Below are 16,238 nucleotides of genomic sequence, written 5' to 3'. Positions count from 1 at the left end.
TAATAAACAAATTTAACAAAGTAGCGGGATACAAGATTAATGCACATAAGTCAGTGATGTTTCTATATGCTAGGAATGAACAAACTGAAGAGACACTCAAGAAAAAGATACCATTTTCAATAGCAACTAAAAAAATCAAGTACCTAGGAATAAACTTAACCAAAGATGTAAAAGACCTATACAAAGAAAACTACATAACTCTACTAAAAGAAATAGAAGGGGACCTTAAAAGATGGAAAAATATTCCATATTCATGGACAGGAAGGCTAAATGTCATTAAGATGTCAATTCTACCCAAACTCATCTACAGATTCAATGCAATCCCAATCAAAATTCCAACAACCTACTTTGCAGACTTGGAAAAGCTAGTTATCAAATTTATTTGGAAAGGGAAGATGCCTCGAATTGCTAAAGACACTCTAAAAAAGAAAAATGAAGTGGAAGGACTTACACTCCCTGACTTTGAAGGTTATTATAAAGCCACAGTTGTCAAAACAGCATGGTACTGGCACAAAGATAGACATATAGATCAATGGAATCAAATTGAGAATTCGGAGATAGACCGTCAGATCTATGGCCGACTGATCTTTGATAAGGCCCCCAAAGTCACTGAACTGGGTCATAATGGTCTTTTCAACAAATGGGGCTGGGAGAGTTGGATATCCATATCCAAAAGAATGAAAGAGGACCCATACCTCACACCCTACACAAAAAATAACTCAAAGTGGATCAAAGACCTCAATATAAAAGACAATACCATGAAACTCCTAGAAGATAATGTAGGAAAACATCTTCAAGACCTTGTATTAGGCGGACACTTCCTAGACTTTACACCCAAAGCACAAGCAACAAAAGAAAAAATAGATAAATGGGAACTCTTCAAGCTTAGAAGTTTCTGTACCTCAAAGGAATTTCTCAAAAAGGTAAAGAGGCAGCCAACTCAATGGGAAAAAAATTTTGGGAACCATGTGTCTGACAAAAGACTGATACGTTGCATATATAAAGAAAATCTACAACTCAATGACAATAGTACAGACAGCTCAATTCTAAAATGGGCAAAAGATATGAAAAGACAGCTCTCTGAAGAGGAAATACAAATGGCCAAAAAACACGTGAAAAAATGTTCCGCTTCACTAGCTATTAGAGAGATGCAAATTAAGACCACAATGAGATACCATCTCACACCAAGTAGAATGGCTGCCATTAAACAAACAGGAAACTACAAACGCTGGAGGGGATGTGGAGAAATTGGAACTCTTATTCATTGTTGGTGGGACTGTATAATGGTTCAGCCACTCTGGAAGTCAGTCTGGCAGTTCCTTAGAAAACTACATATAGTTACCATTCGATCCAGCGATTGCACTTCTCGGTGTATACCCGGAAGATCAGAAAGCAGTGACAAGAACAGATATCTGCACGCCAATGTTCATAGCAGCATTATTCACAATTGCCAAGAGATGGAAACAACCCAAATGTCCTTCAACAGATGAGTGGATAAATAAAATGTGGTATATACACACGATGGAATACTACACGGCAGTAAGAAGGAACGATGTTGTGAAACATATGACAGCATGGATGAACCTTGAAGACATAATGCTGAGCGAAATAAGCCAGGCACAAAAAGAGAAATATTATATGCTACCACTAATGTGAACTTTGAAAAATGTAAAACAAATGGTTTGTAATGTAGAATGTAGGGGAACTAGCGATAGAGAGCAATTAAGGAAGGGGGAACAATAATCCAAGAAGAACAGATAAGCTATTTAACATTCTGGGGATGCCCAGGAATGACTATGGTCTGTTAATTTCTGATGGGTATATAGGAACAAGTTCACAGAAATGTTGCTGTATTAGGTAACTTTCTTGGGGTAGAGTAGGAATATGTTGGAAGTAAAGTAGTTATCTTAGGTTAGTTGTCTTTTTCTTACTCCCTTGTTATGGTCTCTTTGAAATGTTCTTTTATTGTATGTTTTTTTTTTAATTATTTTTTTTTATTTTTTTATTTTTCATACAGTTGATTTAAAAAAAAAAAAGTTAAAAAAAACAAGGAAAAAATATGTAGAGCCCCCTTGAGGAGCCTGTGGAGAATGCAGGGGTATTGGCCACCTCAACTGAATAAACCACCTCGATGGTTGCTAACATGACCACAGACATAGGGGACTGGTGGTTTGATGGGCTGAGCCCTCTACCACAGGATTTGCCCTTGGGAAGACTGTTGCTGCAAAGGAGAGGCTAGGCCTCCCTGTAATTGTGCCTGAGAGCCTCCTCCCAAATGCCTCTTTGTTGCTCAGATGTGGCCCTCTCTCTCTCTACCTAAGCCAAGTTGAAAGGTGAAATCACTGCCCTCCCCACTACGTGGGATCAGACACCCAGGGGAGTGAATCTCCCTGGCAACGTGGAATATGACTCCAGGGGAGGAATGTAGACCCAGCATCGTGGGACGGAGAACATCTTCTTGACCAAAAGGGGGATGTGAAAGGAAATGAAATAAGCTTCAGTGGCAGAGAGATTCCAAAAGGAGCCGAGAGGTCACTCTGGTGGGCACTCTTACGCACAATATGGACAACCCTTTTTAGGTTCTAAAGAATTGGGGTAGCTGGTGGTGGATACCTGAAACTATCAAACTACAACCCAGAACCCATGAATCTCGAAGACAGTTGTATAAAAATGTAGCTTATGAGGGGTGACAATGGGATTGGGAAAGCCATAAGGACCACACTCCACTTGTCTAGTTTATGGATGGATGTGTAGAAAAATAGGGGAAGGAAACAAACAGACAAAGGTACCCAGTGTTCTTTTTTACTTCAATTGCTCTTTTTCACTCTAATTATTATTCTTGTTATTTTTGTGTGTGTGCTAATGAAGGTGTCAGGGATTGATTTAGGTGATGAATGTACAACTATGTAATGGTACTGTAAACAATCGAATGTACGATTTGTTTTGTATGACTGCTGGTATGTGAATATATCTCAATAAAATGAATATAAAAAAAAGAACATATGTGCGGGGCAGAGAATGGAACTCTGGAAAATAACAATGGGTTATCAACTGCTTTCAGGGCAGCTGTGGGGCATTTGTCTTTGCAGCTATTCCCCCTTTCCCTTTCCTTTCTCCCCCTAAATGGTAGCATGGTGTTTCGCACACATTAGGAACAATAAGTTTGTTCAACAAAGTAAAAATGAACCTGCTGCGCCAAACTAAGTCTAAGAGCCAAGCACATAACTACTGTAAACAGTGTTCTTTTTCAGGGAAACAATTACCTGAGAAAACTAATGTAGCACTGGGCAAGCCAGCTTCATCTTTTTGTGTCTCATTATCTTCATTGTCTTGTCAGAGAAACAGTATTGCAGTTTCCATAGCCACTTTAGGAAGCTGTACATGTCCTCTTAAGAGCCTGCCACTTAAACATTCATTTCCTTTTGTTATCATCCAATTGAATAAATCACTCTAAGTAAATCATGGCATCATGACGTGCTATACTTGTGGGTAAGAATATTTTTCCTCTCGTTTCCATGTTTCTGCCACACCCTTTCTAGAACCTTAGCCCTAAATAAAGTAGCTTTGACGACTTGTTCATCCTCTCCTCGGCTTGACTTGGATTTCTGTCTTGTCTGCTTTGGAGAGGCCAGCAGGAGGTAGTGCAAACTTGGCTAATGATCATCTCACTCTAAATGCCCATGCATCTGCAGAATCATTCTCTCATTTCTCAATGGAAGATGTCTCTTCCACTTAAGATGCAATTAAATCTGACCATTTAAAAACTAATAACACCCAGTGTTAATGAGGATGTGGGAAGCAGACACTGTCGTATACTTGAAGTAGCAGTGTTAATTGGGGCAATTCAAAAATTACATAGCCAAAGCCTTAAAACCATTTCTCTCCTTTGACTGACATTCCCCTTCCCCACATCCACCCTCCCACCCCCAGTCATTTCTCTTAGAGAAATTATTGAGGCTGCGAGCAAAGCTTTATCTACAAGGATGTGCAGCTTTGTTTATAATAACATAATGCTAGAAGCAATCGAAAGGTCCAAAAATAAGGGATTTGATCATACAGTGGATAATGGTGTGGCTGTTAAAAATCATATCGTCAACATGTTTTTCAAAAGTGTAGTATACATATCACAAAATACAGCACACAGGACAATTTTAAGTTGTCCATGAAAGGCAGGTTTTGTTTCATTTCCCTGTATCCCCTCTCTGCTCCTGGAGACACTGTTCTTGCTCAGTGTGGCCTGTCTCCCAGATGGCTAGAAGGCTTTCCCACACAGGCCCAGATTCTTCTTTTCACCGTCCCCCTTCTGCTGTTTCTCCAAGGCCCAGGCTTCGTTCTGCCATCACAGCTCCACTCCTTTCCTTCCCACACAGCCCTTTCCTGCTGGCCAGCAAGCCGCCCTCAGCCTGGCAGCTGGCTGGTCTTTCCTGCCTGTTTCTGACCCTCCTACCCTAGCCCCTGGGGGTTCCCTTCCCCAAGACACTGTCTTCAGTCCCTCAATGTTCTCCCCTGAGCCTTTCCTTTTTTTTTTTTTTTTTTTTTTTTAATGCTGCCCCTCTTATCTTCTGTCCCTATCTTTCTTTTCCTAGCATTCTCCTCACTTCTGACTGCAGTTTCCTTGCCATTCTATTTGTTTATCAGGTCTGACTTCCTTAACTCTCTTGTTTGATAGTTAGAAAACAATCAGAAATATCATCCAGATGTGAGGTTAAGGTGTTCAATTCTTCATGACAATAGTCACAAACGTGTCATGGCAATTCCTTTCTGTAAGCATATAGAAAGTGGGCTAATGAGTCCATAAACAGAACTTACAAAATTGGTGAATTTCTCAAGTGAAATTAAAAAGTAGCTGATGTTTCCTATGAAATGTGTGATTTAGAGAATAGTGGGGAAACAAGGAGAAATAAGACAATCTACTAGAAAAGTTAACATTTTTTTATAAATTTATTTATATTAGAGCCTAAAATTTCACTTGGAATTTACTTGCTCTTTGCTTGGCAGAATTCTTTTAGAAGTCAGAAACAGCTGTGGAAAATAATATGTATTTTTGGTATATGTACATTAGAGGCAAAGCATCTCTTACCAAGGATTGCTTTAAGTACCAAGGCATGGTCACGAGTAACGTTATTGATGATGAAACAGAGAGCACTTACCTGAAATGTTATTCTCAGTAGCTTCTAAAAATGTAAAGGTAAGATGGATAAAATGCAAAAAATAATAAAAAATTCATTTGACGTAGAGCAATAACCAGCGCAAAAGACACACATTAGCATCTAGTAAGTATTTGAAAAATAAAGTTTTAGTAAAATGGATGCATAACAAATCTGACAAAATATCATTACTTTAGACCTCACAAGTGATTTAAAATAAATTTATCCACCATTATCCAGGTTTTAGTTCCATATATGATAACTTTCTAGACTGCAAACCCTATTCCTTTAAGCATCAAATCTTTATTTTAAGCATTTTGGGCTAGAATATTCTGTAATACATATTGCATCTTTATACCCTTCCTGTCTTCTTAAATGGCTAAACTTTTGTTGATCGTTTCAAGGTGATCACTCTGAGTTTGTGAGTTTGTGAGTTTTCATCATGGTACAAAGGAGGCCCCGGAAAGGACTTTTAACCCCTCTGCTGAATGAAATGAGCAAGGTGAAATGAAGGAGCTCTTGGATCAACAGATCTGCATCTAGCTACTGTCCCAAAATAGATTTTAGTTATTAATAACTAACTTACATTAGGGTTATATGGTTCTATGGGCTGTAACAAGTACCTAATGCCATTCATCCATCTGCACAGTGTCACACAGAATAATTTCACAGCCCTAAATGCCATGTGCCGCACCTAATCTTCCCTCCCCACTTTCCCCCTGAACTCCTAACACCCATGATTTTGTCTCTGTAGTTTCACCTTTTGCAGAACGCCATATAGTTTAATCATACAGTAGTAGACCTTTCAGACGGACCTTTTTCACTTAGTGATATGCACATTAGATCACTTCATGTTGTTTCGGAGCTTAATAGCTCTTTTCTTTTAATCACTGAACAATACTCTGTTGTATAGACATACTACAGTTTGTTTATCCATTCACTTTTTGAAGGGCAGCTGGGTTGCTTCCAATTTTGAGCGATTGAAAATAAAACCACTATAAATATTCATGTGGAGGTTTTTGTGTGGACGTAAGTTTTCAACTCATTTAAGTAAATACCTAGGAGCATGATTTCTGGATTGTATAGTAAATGTAAATTTAGCTTGGTAAGAAACTGCCAAAATGTCTTCCGAAGTGGCTGTACAATTTTCGACTCCCATCAGCAATGAATGAGAGCTCCTGTTGTCCACATCTTCACCAGCATTTGATGTTGTCAGTGTTTTGTATTTTAGCCATTCTAATAGGTGGGTGGTGCTTTTTCATTGTTGTTTTAACTTGCAAATCCATAATGATGTGATGTTGGGCATTTTTAATATGTTTATTTGTCATCTGTATATCTTTGTTGGTGAAGTATCTATTCAGATCTTTTGCCTGTTTAAAAAAATTGGATTGTTTGCTTTTTTGATTTAGTTTTAAGAGTTCTTTTTATATTTTGGATGTGAGTCCATTATCAGATATGTGTTTACAAATATTTTTTCTCCACCTGTACCTTGTCTTTTCATTTTCTTACCCACTTCTTTCACAGAGCTCATTTAATTTTAATGAAGTACAATTTTTTCTTTCGTGGATTATATTTTTTGTATCTTAAAACTCATTGCCAATAACAATCATAAATGTTTATGCACCCAATCAAGGTGCCACAAAATACATGAGAGAAACACTGGCAAAAATAAAGGAAGCAATTGATGTTTCCACAATAATTGTGGGAGACTTCAACACATAACTCTCTCCTATAGATAGATCAACCAGACAGAAGACCAATAAGGAAATTATACCTGAAACTATCAAACTACAACCCAGAACCCATGAATCTCGAAGACAGTTGTATAAAAATGTAGCTTATGAGGGGTGACAATGGGATTGGGAAAGCCATAAGGACCACACTCCCCTTTGTCTAGTTTATGGATGGATGAGTAGAAAAATAGGGGAAGGAAACAAACAAACAAACAGACAGACAAAGGCACCCAGTGTTCTTTTTTACTTTAATTGCTCTTTTTCACTTTAATTATTAATCTGGTTATTTTTGTGTGTGTGGTAATGAAGGTGTCAGGGATTGATTTTGGTGATGAATATACAACTATGTAATGGTACTGTGAACAATCGAATGTATGATTTGTTTTGTATGACTGCATGGTATGTGAATATATCACAATAAAATGAATAAAAAAAAAAAAACTCATTGCCAAATCTAAGGTTGGCAAGATTTTTCTCCTTTGTTGTCCTCTAGAAATTTTAAAGTTTTGCATTTAGGACAATAATACATGTTGAGTTAATTTTTGTAAAAAGTATAAGTCAGTGTCTAGATCCATTTTTTTTTTTTTTTTTTTTTGGATATGGTTGTCCAGTTCAGCACAATTTGTTGAATAGATTATCCTTTCACCATTGAATCCTTTATTCCTTTATCAAAGATCAGTTGACTGTATTTGTACAGATCTATTTCTGGGCTCTCTGTTCTGTTCTATTGATGTATTTGTCTATTCTTTTGCCAGAACCGTGCAGGCTTGATTGCTGTAGCTTTATAGTAAGTCTTGCAGTTGTGTCAGTCCTCCAACTTCGTTATTCTGCAGTATTGTGCTGTTTCTTCTAAGACTTGTGCCTTTCATGTAAACTTGAGAATTCGTTTGTTATCTAACTGACAGTTAATGAAAATCCACTCTGCAACAGAAGCATACACAATCTTTACAAGTGCACCCAGCTCATTTACCAAGACAGACCATATTCTAGATCCTAAAACAAGTCTCAATAAGATTAGAAGAGTTCAAGTCATACAAAGCATTTGCTATGACCACAATAGAAATCACAAACAAACAAATCTTGAGAAGCGGTATTTGGAAATTAAGCACACACTTCTAAATAACCAATGGGTTAGAAAAGAAATCACAAGACAAATTAGAAAACATTTTGAACTAAATGGAAATTAAAAGGTGGCACTTCAAAATTTATTAGGTAAAGCAAAAGCAGTGCTTTTAGGGAAAGTCACATCATTAAATGCTCTCAAATTAACAAATGAAACTTTCTCTTTCAGCCCACCACCAAAAAGAAAAGTAAATTAAACCCATATAAGAATGAAGGAAATAATACATTGTTCAGAGCAGAAATCCATAACATAGAAAATAAATGGTAGAGGAAAATCAATGAAACTAAAATTTGGTTCATTTAAAAGACCAATTAAGATGATAAAACTCTAGTCAGATTAATCGAGATAAAAAGAAAGAAGACATAATTTACCAATATGAGAAAAGACAGAGGATCCAGCACTATAAATATTACTTATATTAAAATAATAATGAGAGAATATTATGAGCAACTTAATATCATTTAGATGAAATTGACAAGTTTCTTGAAAGACACAAACTACTAAATCTCACTCAAAAAGAAACCGATAGCCTAACTAGCCCTGGCCACTTAACATGAATTGAATTTATAGATAAAGACTTTCCCACAAAGAAAATTCCAGGTCCAGAAGTCTTCACTGGTAGATCATGCCAAACATTTAATGAAGAAATAATATACACTAAATAAAATCTTCCAGTAAATAGAAGAAGATGTATTTCAAGATTTGTTTTACCCTGACAATAAGACTACATAGCCATTGGTAGAATAGAAAACTACAATTATCCTTCATACACATGAATGCAAAAGCCCTTAACAAATATTATCATATCAAATCAAGAAAGATACAAAGAGGAAATATCAAGTGGGGTTTTACTCAGGAATGCAAGGGTGGTTTAGCATTTTAAAATCTATTGCACCAAGTTAACAAATTAAGGTAGAATACAGTAAAAACAACTATCTGATGCCCCACACAGCCTTAGAATGCCTGGAATTCAAAAACAAAAATGCTGTATATCAAGCATTAGTAAGGATATGGAATAATTAGAAACCTCAAACACTACTGGTGGGAATGAAAATTATATAGCCACTTTGGAAAACAAATCCTGAAAGCTTAACTTTGAATGAAAAAAAGCAAGTTGTGAAAGGATATGCTCAACGTCTACATTTGTGTAAATTTGTTTATGCAGGAATACGTATATAGAGAAAAAAATTAAATACATGAAAATTAGAATGCAATTTAACTTCAAAAATTAGAATGCAACCAACTTCAAGATATTGGTTTCCTCTTGGAGGCAGGAAGCCTCAGGAAGAGGAGGGCAGAGAGTGTAAAGAAGGGCTTTAATATTTTATATTATTTTGTATTTTTATTTTATTATTTTTAATATTTATTATTTATTTTTATTTTTTATTTTTTTTATTTTTATTGTTATTTTATTATTATTTTGTATTTTATTTTGTTCTTGACACAGATAAAATGACAGAGCAAGAGAGACAGAATGGAAGCCCCCAAAATCAAGATGTTATTGTCTCTCTAGGCATTGTGGCGAGTATATCCAGGTGTTCGTTAAATGTTATTTTCTACACTTTGGGGATGTTTGAAATGTTTCATGATTTAAAATGATTTGGGGGTTGATTAAAGCCAGCACTACTATGACTTTCACATAGTAACATGGACTGTGTGGTGATCATATTCCTGAATAATCTCCCAAACGGCAGCCCTACTAGACTCACAGGCAAGTGGTGGTATGTGTTAGTCCTATCAGTGTTGTCAACAGCCTGAGGATTCTGTTGGGGAAATCTTCTTTCTTTCTTTACTGGTTCCTGGTTCCTGGAGAAGGCCAAAGTTAAACCTAGCCCTCCACTAGGTAATCACAGCATGTTACCAAACGGCTGCTGTTAAATTCAGCATTGTGATTAATTATTGCTAAGTGAGCGAGTGCCCTTTGATCTTGTCCTTTCAAATGAGATCAGCTTAAGAAGATGGAATCGGTATGATAAAAATCTAGCCAGTCATTAATTGCACCCTGTCCTTCCTCTATCTTAACACTTATCACTTTGGATCACAATTGCCTGTCTGCCTGTATGCCTGACACAGAGAGGCACATATTAAGTAATTGTTGACTACCTGACTAGTATCCAGGAAACTAAATTCCACAAGTAGAGGGATTATGTCCGCTTATCCCCTGCTCCTGATAGGGTATACCTAGCTCGAAGTGGGCACTCAGCAAATATTAATTGAATGAGTGAAGCAGAAGCTAAAAATGCTGCCACTTCCATGAAAATTTCCCAAATCCCTCCAACCAGAAGGATCTCTTCCATTCGACTTTGTGTCTTTCCTTAGAATATTTAGTTTTTCTTATGTTATTTGTGCTTGTATCTCAGTTCCTTTATTCCCATCTACTACTTTTCACATTTCTCCAAAGTGGGCAATAGTCTCTTTTTCTTATTTATTATAAAGTGATGGAAAGTGGAAAGAAAAATATTTTAAAGCTAAAATTAATTCATTTAAACACTTTTCTCAATTCAGTAGAACTATATTAAACTTAACCTTTACAACTTCAAACTATTTTAAATGAAGTCCTCTTAAAGGGTTTGTTATTTGGTAGTGAAGGAATGGCCTGCAGTGTCTCATGCCATCCTGCCTCGCAGAACTAGTCTCCAGTGTGCTCAGCTGCTCCCTGCCAAATCCCAGTGAGCACACACAGCTGCCACACATTTTCCAGGTCATTTGTTCTGTTTGTAAACAGAAAGTGTACACTATTTAACAAGATGTAATCATTTGCAAACTGGATTTATGCAGGATGAGAGGATTAAAAAAAGAGAGGAGGGAAATTAATGCAAGTCGTAAGTGCTTAATGACCCCATTAACTGTGAGATAGGTAATTGGAGAAATTAAACAGAAAGGTAATGGCCTTGGAGTCATTAACCTACTCTGGGAGCCTTGCTAATGTTTACCACGTGATTTTACTCTGAATTTGGAGCAGAGAGTTCTTGAAGGTAGTCCTTCCAACAATCACTTGGAAATCCCTGGATTCTCTTCATACTTACTTAGTCAGAAAATCCCAGGGCAGTGTCCAGGCATATGCATTGCTTAAAAGCTGGCCAGGTGATTCTTTTGATTTTTCGATAAACACCTGGCCAGGTTTGGACACCATAGCTCTAGAAAAGGATTTCTCCACCTTGGCACGATTGATATTTGGGGCCAGCTGATTCTTTGTTGTGGGGGCTAGATTGTGCATTGTAGGGTATTTATTTAGCAGCATCCCTGGGTCTCTACCCACCAGATGCCAGCAGCACCCTCACTCCCCTCGGCTGTAAACACCAAGATGACTCCAGACGTTGCCAGACACATATTGTATGATTCCAATTATAAAAAGTCCAGGATGGGCAAATCAAACCATAGAAAGTAGATTAGTGGTTCCCAAGGGCAGAGGTAATGGAGGACTTGGTGGATGGATGATGGCTAACAGGTATGTGGTTTTGTTCAGGGATGATGAAAATGTTCTCAAATGTCTAATTTGGTAATGGTTGCACAACCCTGTGAGTAAACTTTTCCTAATTTTAATTGGGTGAACTGTATGGTGTGTGAATTGTATCTCAAAAAAACTGTTAAAAATCAATGTAATTAGCTACATAAATAGACTTAAAAACATCCACATGATCATATCAATTTATGCACAATTCTTATTTTTGAATTGGAAGTAGATTTTGAAAATGTAATTGTCTTATTCCGAAACAGTCTCTCCACTGGCTATCACCCCCTGTCATTCCCAATATAATCAAAGTGGCCCTGTTCTCAGTCCAATCTCAGGCTGAAAACCCTTGAGTATGGCTACTTACCCAACAAACACGCCACTCTAAGAGGCCCACCACAAAACTGGGCGTGGCTGTGAAAGACAACCTTGGCATCACCCTAACCTGCGGTTCAAAGGGCCCGTCCCTCAGGCCCCAAGCCCTTTGGGCCTCTCCAGCCCAGAGGAACACTGAACACAAGAACACTGCCAGTGAGAAAAGTCAAAAGGAGGTCTTCAATATCCAGCCTGATTTTGCCTTGAGCCGTGTGGGTCAGCCCCTGCCCTGGATGTAAAACGCTACGCCATGGACGACAGCTTTGTCGGGGCATCAGAAGACGATGCCCACTTTTAGGGCCTTGAACTCCCCAGGGAGCTCCAGGTAGCACCCAGTCTCCAATTTTAAGCTCACTTAACTCAAATAACTCTACAAGAAATGAATACATTTCTAGGGTTTTAGTTCTAAAGTGAGATCTGACATTGAAAATTCTGTCAGGCTCGTGCCATTATCTGAACACTGACAATTCAGGAGAACACCTTGATATGAAGAGAAGGCCGGGAAAGGAAAACGGCATGCATCAAGTGAAGTGAAATCTTGCATAATGTAAACCACAAGAATTGTATCTGAGACAGTCATGCTTTTATCCACTAGAAGCAATAATGTTGCGTGAAGTTTAAACTTTTTGTCTTAAGTGGTTCGGTGGACAGAGGATGGCAAGATCTGTTACAGAATTATGTGACCAAATGTGGAGATTCACTTTGGAAAACACGAAAAAACTGGCCTTTCAGGGAAAGATGTGTAGAAAGGAACATGAATTCTGTGACACAGTCATTAGACAAGGCAGCGGACAATTGAAAAAACAGTGACACTGGCCTGTGTGTGTGCATTAACATAGTAACAAATTTCTGACCTTTCTTCCGCTCACTGAGAATGCAGACGGATCCATGGAGCTGCTCTAAGATCCCTGGAACAGTTCTGGGAAGATTCTGATTACCTTGGAGAAAAAGTGTCATCTTTAAGACAAGATGTATCCAGTAGACAGTGAGAGCTCTCCCTTACCCTCGCCTTCTGACTGGATTGGATAGTCCTTCCTCTAGGTTCTGACAACACCACGTACAACATCCTTAGTGTAGCACTTAAATTATTATATTTTTAAGATTGTTATTTTTTATCTGCTTTCCCCCCTACACAGTGAACTTCTCAGGGACTGGAGCTTATTGTTGTCATTTGTAGTGTTTTCTGTTATCAAGAGCCTCGGTCAGAGTTTTCAGGCAGGCATACTTCTCCATCTCTGGTGGGGAGTGTGGCATTTTCAAGTGGTCCATAAGCCAGTTGGCTCCTTCCCAGATTACATAATTCAGTAGTTAGCACCATGCCTGGACTCTGCCACGAGACCTTAGGGTGAGTCAGAGTGTAACATCATCCTGAGTTCTATTAGTGCTGGCACCTGGTCCACGATGGATGCCCAATTCAAAATAGCTCTCTGGAGTGGGTCTCAAATTTTTATATTGGCTTCAAGGCCAGTGTCTTTCAGATGGCATTGTCACATGGACTTTAGATATCCTTGTCAGGCACCCTCGTGAGCTTTTTCTGTTATGCCCGCCATGTTTACAGGAGATGCTAAATAGGAACAAATTGCTAACAACATCCTGAAATTATCCATGCACCTTCCCTGTCACTTATCTTCATGGGGGTAGTGGGGAGAGTCATTGAACCACTGAATATTCTGATTTATGTCTCAGATAAGGTATCTGGATCTCAGATATGGAATCAGAAAATTTGTTTCCCTTGCACGATCTATAGCACCAGACCTCAGTCCCAGAGCTTGTCCTCTGAAGCCGTCACTTTCACCAGTTCTGAGAATTCCTTCTCCAAGCTCCTCCTGTGCCTGCTCCCCCGGCTCCTGGGATTAAGGAGCAGCAGACTGAAATGCTCTGTTCTTTCAGAGAACACAAATAGCTGGACTTTGGATTGAAGAAATCTGTATTTGTCAAACCTTTGGCCAGAGTTATAAATCTGTGCGCTGCGTGGCAGGGATGTCCTTGACTTTGGAGCAAAGAACAAAGAGCGTTTGAGTTAGTCACACCGAGGAAAGCACAGAAGCAGCAGAAAACACAGAACTTTTGACGATGGTCACCCCTGTCCTGGGAGACTAGCCTGCCTTCACTTTCAGTTCCTAAAGCACAGATTTCTCGGAAAGTTCTGGTTCAAAATCTAGTTCTAGGTTCCAAACCTCCCTGAGGCCTGCAAATGCATTTTTAATGATGAGGGAGACAGATTTTTCACGTAGTTATAAAATCTCAGAGTAACCTGCAACCTGAAGTCCTCATGTTTTACCCCTTGTAGGGGTTGGGGTATCTCAGATCCAGTGTCACAGGCCCCCTCAGAGGCCCCACACTTTACACTATACCCAACTGGGTTCTTTTTTTTTTTTTTTTTTTAATTTTAAGTATAATATATTTTCATTGTAGAAAATTTTGAAAATATGTAAGAGATTAGAAAATTTTTTAAAATTTCCCAATACCACCAGAACACATTTTGTTAACCATGCTATTTTGCGGTTATCTTAGAATAAAAAAGAATAAATATGGATTTCTGCTTTTAATTTTTAAATCCTGAATTTTACTACTTATTATGTAAAATATCCAAGCATACTTGGCAAGGGATCATGTGCAGGATGGGTTGCATTTTACAATAGGGAATGGAAAATTGTGAAATCGAGCCAGGCACATGGGCATGTGCACAGCGAGACGCTCTCTGGGAAGACTCCAGCAGTGTCAAGAAAAGCCTGCACTCATCATTGGCCAGACTCTTCTGTCGTCACCTGGAGGGCACAGCCCCCAATCAGTAGAGAGATTCCAAGGAACTGTAATATTGCCTGTGAGTTCTTATCACACACGCAAAACTTCAGGCAGTTACAAGTGACAGAAGGCAATGGAATGGGTGAAAATAGAATGATGGGGATTTGTAAACTTTTGTGGCTCCTGCCCCAAGACAGGATGCCAAGAGAAGCCTCCAGCTGCCCTGCAGAATAAAGAGGCACTTCTTTGAAAGGTGGTTTCTAACCCACGGTTGGATTTATCTGGGGATAGAAGGGAGTTCCGGTAAGAATGACGCTCAGCTAGAAGCTAAGCCAGGTTCTATTGGCCTTAACTCAAAAAATTTATTGATAAGATACCTGGTTTGGAATGATCTTGAGCTGTTTTGTAGACTCTGCAGTACCCCGTGAGCCGTCTACTTACAAACGATGGCTCCCTGGGTTGGGAATTGACAGGTACACACGAAGTCTTTTCCACCTTGCATTCTTCATTGCACGCTTCAATTTCCAACTCAGAACTTTAGAAGACAAAAAATATATGGACACCTCCTGGCTTTCTTTTCTTCATCTGTGCAAGAAAGGGTTGGCTGAGTGCTGTCCCCAGCTCTGTGTTCTGCGTTCTTGTGGTTCTAAAGGCCAAGCGTCCTTCATCAGGCAGGGGCCAGGTGACCACTAACCCAGGTCAACAGCACTGGCTTGTTGGAGCAGCCGGGGTATTTACTGCAGCGATTCTTCAGTGCTGGCCCCTGTAACCCTCATTTTTCACTCCTCATTCGCTAGGTAGGAGGTTAGGACCCCAGGCAAGGGGACTTCAAAGAATGGAAAGAGAGAGAAAAAGGGTGCAGGTGAGGCAGTGCATTTGCTTCTTTTGGTTTGTTTTAATAATTTACTTCTAATCATCTTTTTTGAATTTCAGGTGCACATAACTTTTAACTGATGACCTCTTTTGTTTGCATAGCATTTTGCCTTAGTTTTTCAGCAGGCATTTTGTCAAATGATTTCTAATAGTTGCCCCTTAATTTCAACATTTTCCTGAAAAGTGCTTACAATCCGCACTACTTTTCTAAGAGGTTTATCATCTATTTCTCTAACAGCTGAGAGATGGGAAGGTCTGAGTCTTCCTTTTTAGTAATGAAGAAACCAAACCACATGGAGATTAAACACATCAAGGCAGCAGAATCAGCCTTGCTTAAAGATCACTAAGCAGTGCACAATTACAGTTCTTCAGGCAACAGGAGGGGCTGCCCAGCCTGAGTGGAAGCACATGGGCCTCTAAATACCCTACAGATTGCTCTGAGGCAGGTGGTAGCATGGAGAAAAATACCCGGATAATTTTATTTCCCCACTAGGTATTTTTGTTAGGCTTAAACAAGCTACCCGTCCCTTCTGTAGGCTCCAGCACTGATGACCCATAAAGGTTAGACATTTAATTTGCCTCCTTTAGTCATAGTGCAAACTTGCAACACCTTTGAATCTCCGGGAAAGTGAGTGAAACCAAATCAACACTGTGGCTCAGAATTCCTAACCCAGTTAGGTCACCTCTGGCCTCGCTGAACTCTAAGGGTCTGAATTGATTCTCTGTGATGGAGTCTGAATTCTAAGGACAAAGGAATGAAGGAAACAAGATCCATCCCCAAACACCAAAGA

General features: G+C 38.9%; 1 long non-coding RNA gene across 1 annotated transcript; it reads right to left on the bottom strand.

Moving 5' to 3' along the window:
* Positions 1-7,454: 7,454 nt before the first annotated feature.
* On the bottom strand, positions 7,455-15,389 carry LOC119516737. Its single transcript, XR_005213361.1, has 4 exons — positions 14,952-15,389; positions 13,585-13,819; positions 12,684-12,767; positions 7,455-7,801 (listed from the first exon to the last, which is right to left on the bottom strand). It is a non-coding gene; the product is annotated as an uncharacterized LOC119516737 (long non-coding RNA).
* Between the last annotated feature and the right edge of the window lie 849 nt (positions 15,390-16,238).

This window comes from Choloepus didactylus, chromosome 20, assembly GCF_015220235.1.
Source record: "Choloepus didactylus isolate mChoDid1 chromosome 20, mChoDid1.pri, whole genome shotgun sequence".
Taxonomy (NCBI): domain Eukaryota; kingdom Metazoa; phylum Chordata; class Mammalia; order Pilosa; family Megalonychidae; genus Choloepus; species Choloepus didactylus.
This window is presented reverse-complemented; position numbering and strand designations above follow the sequence as displayed.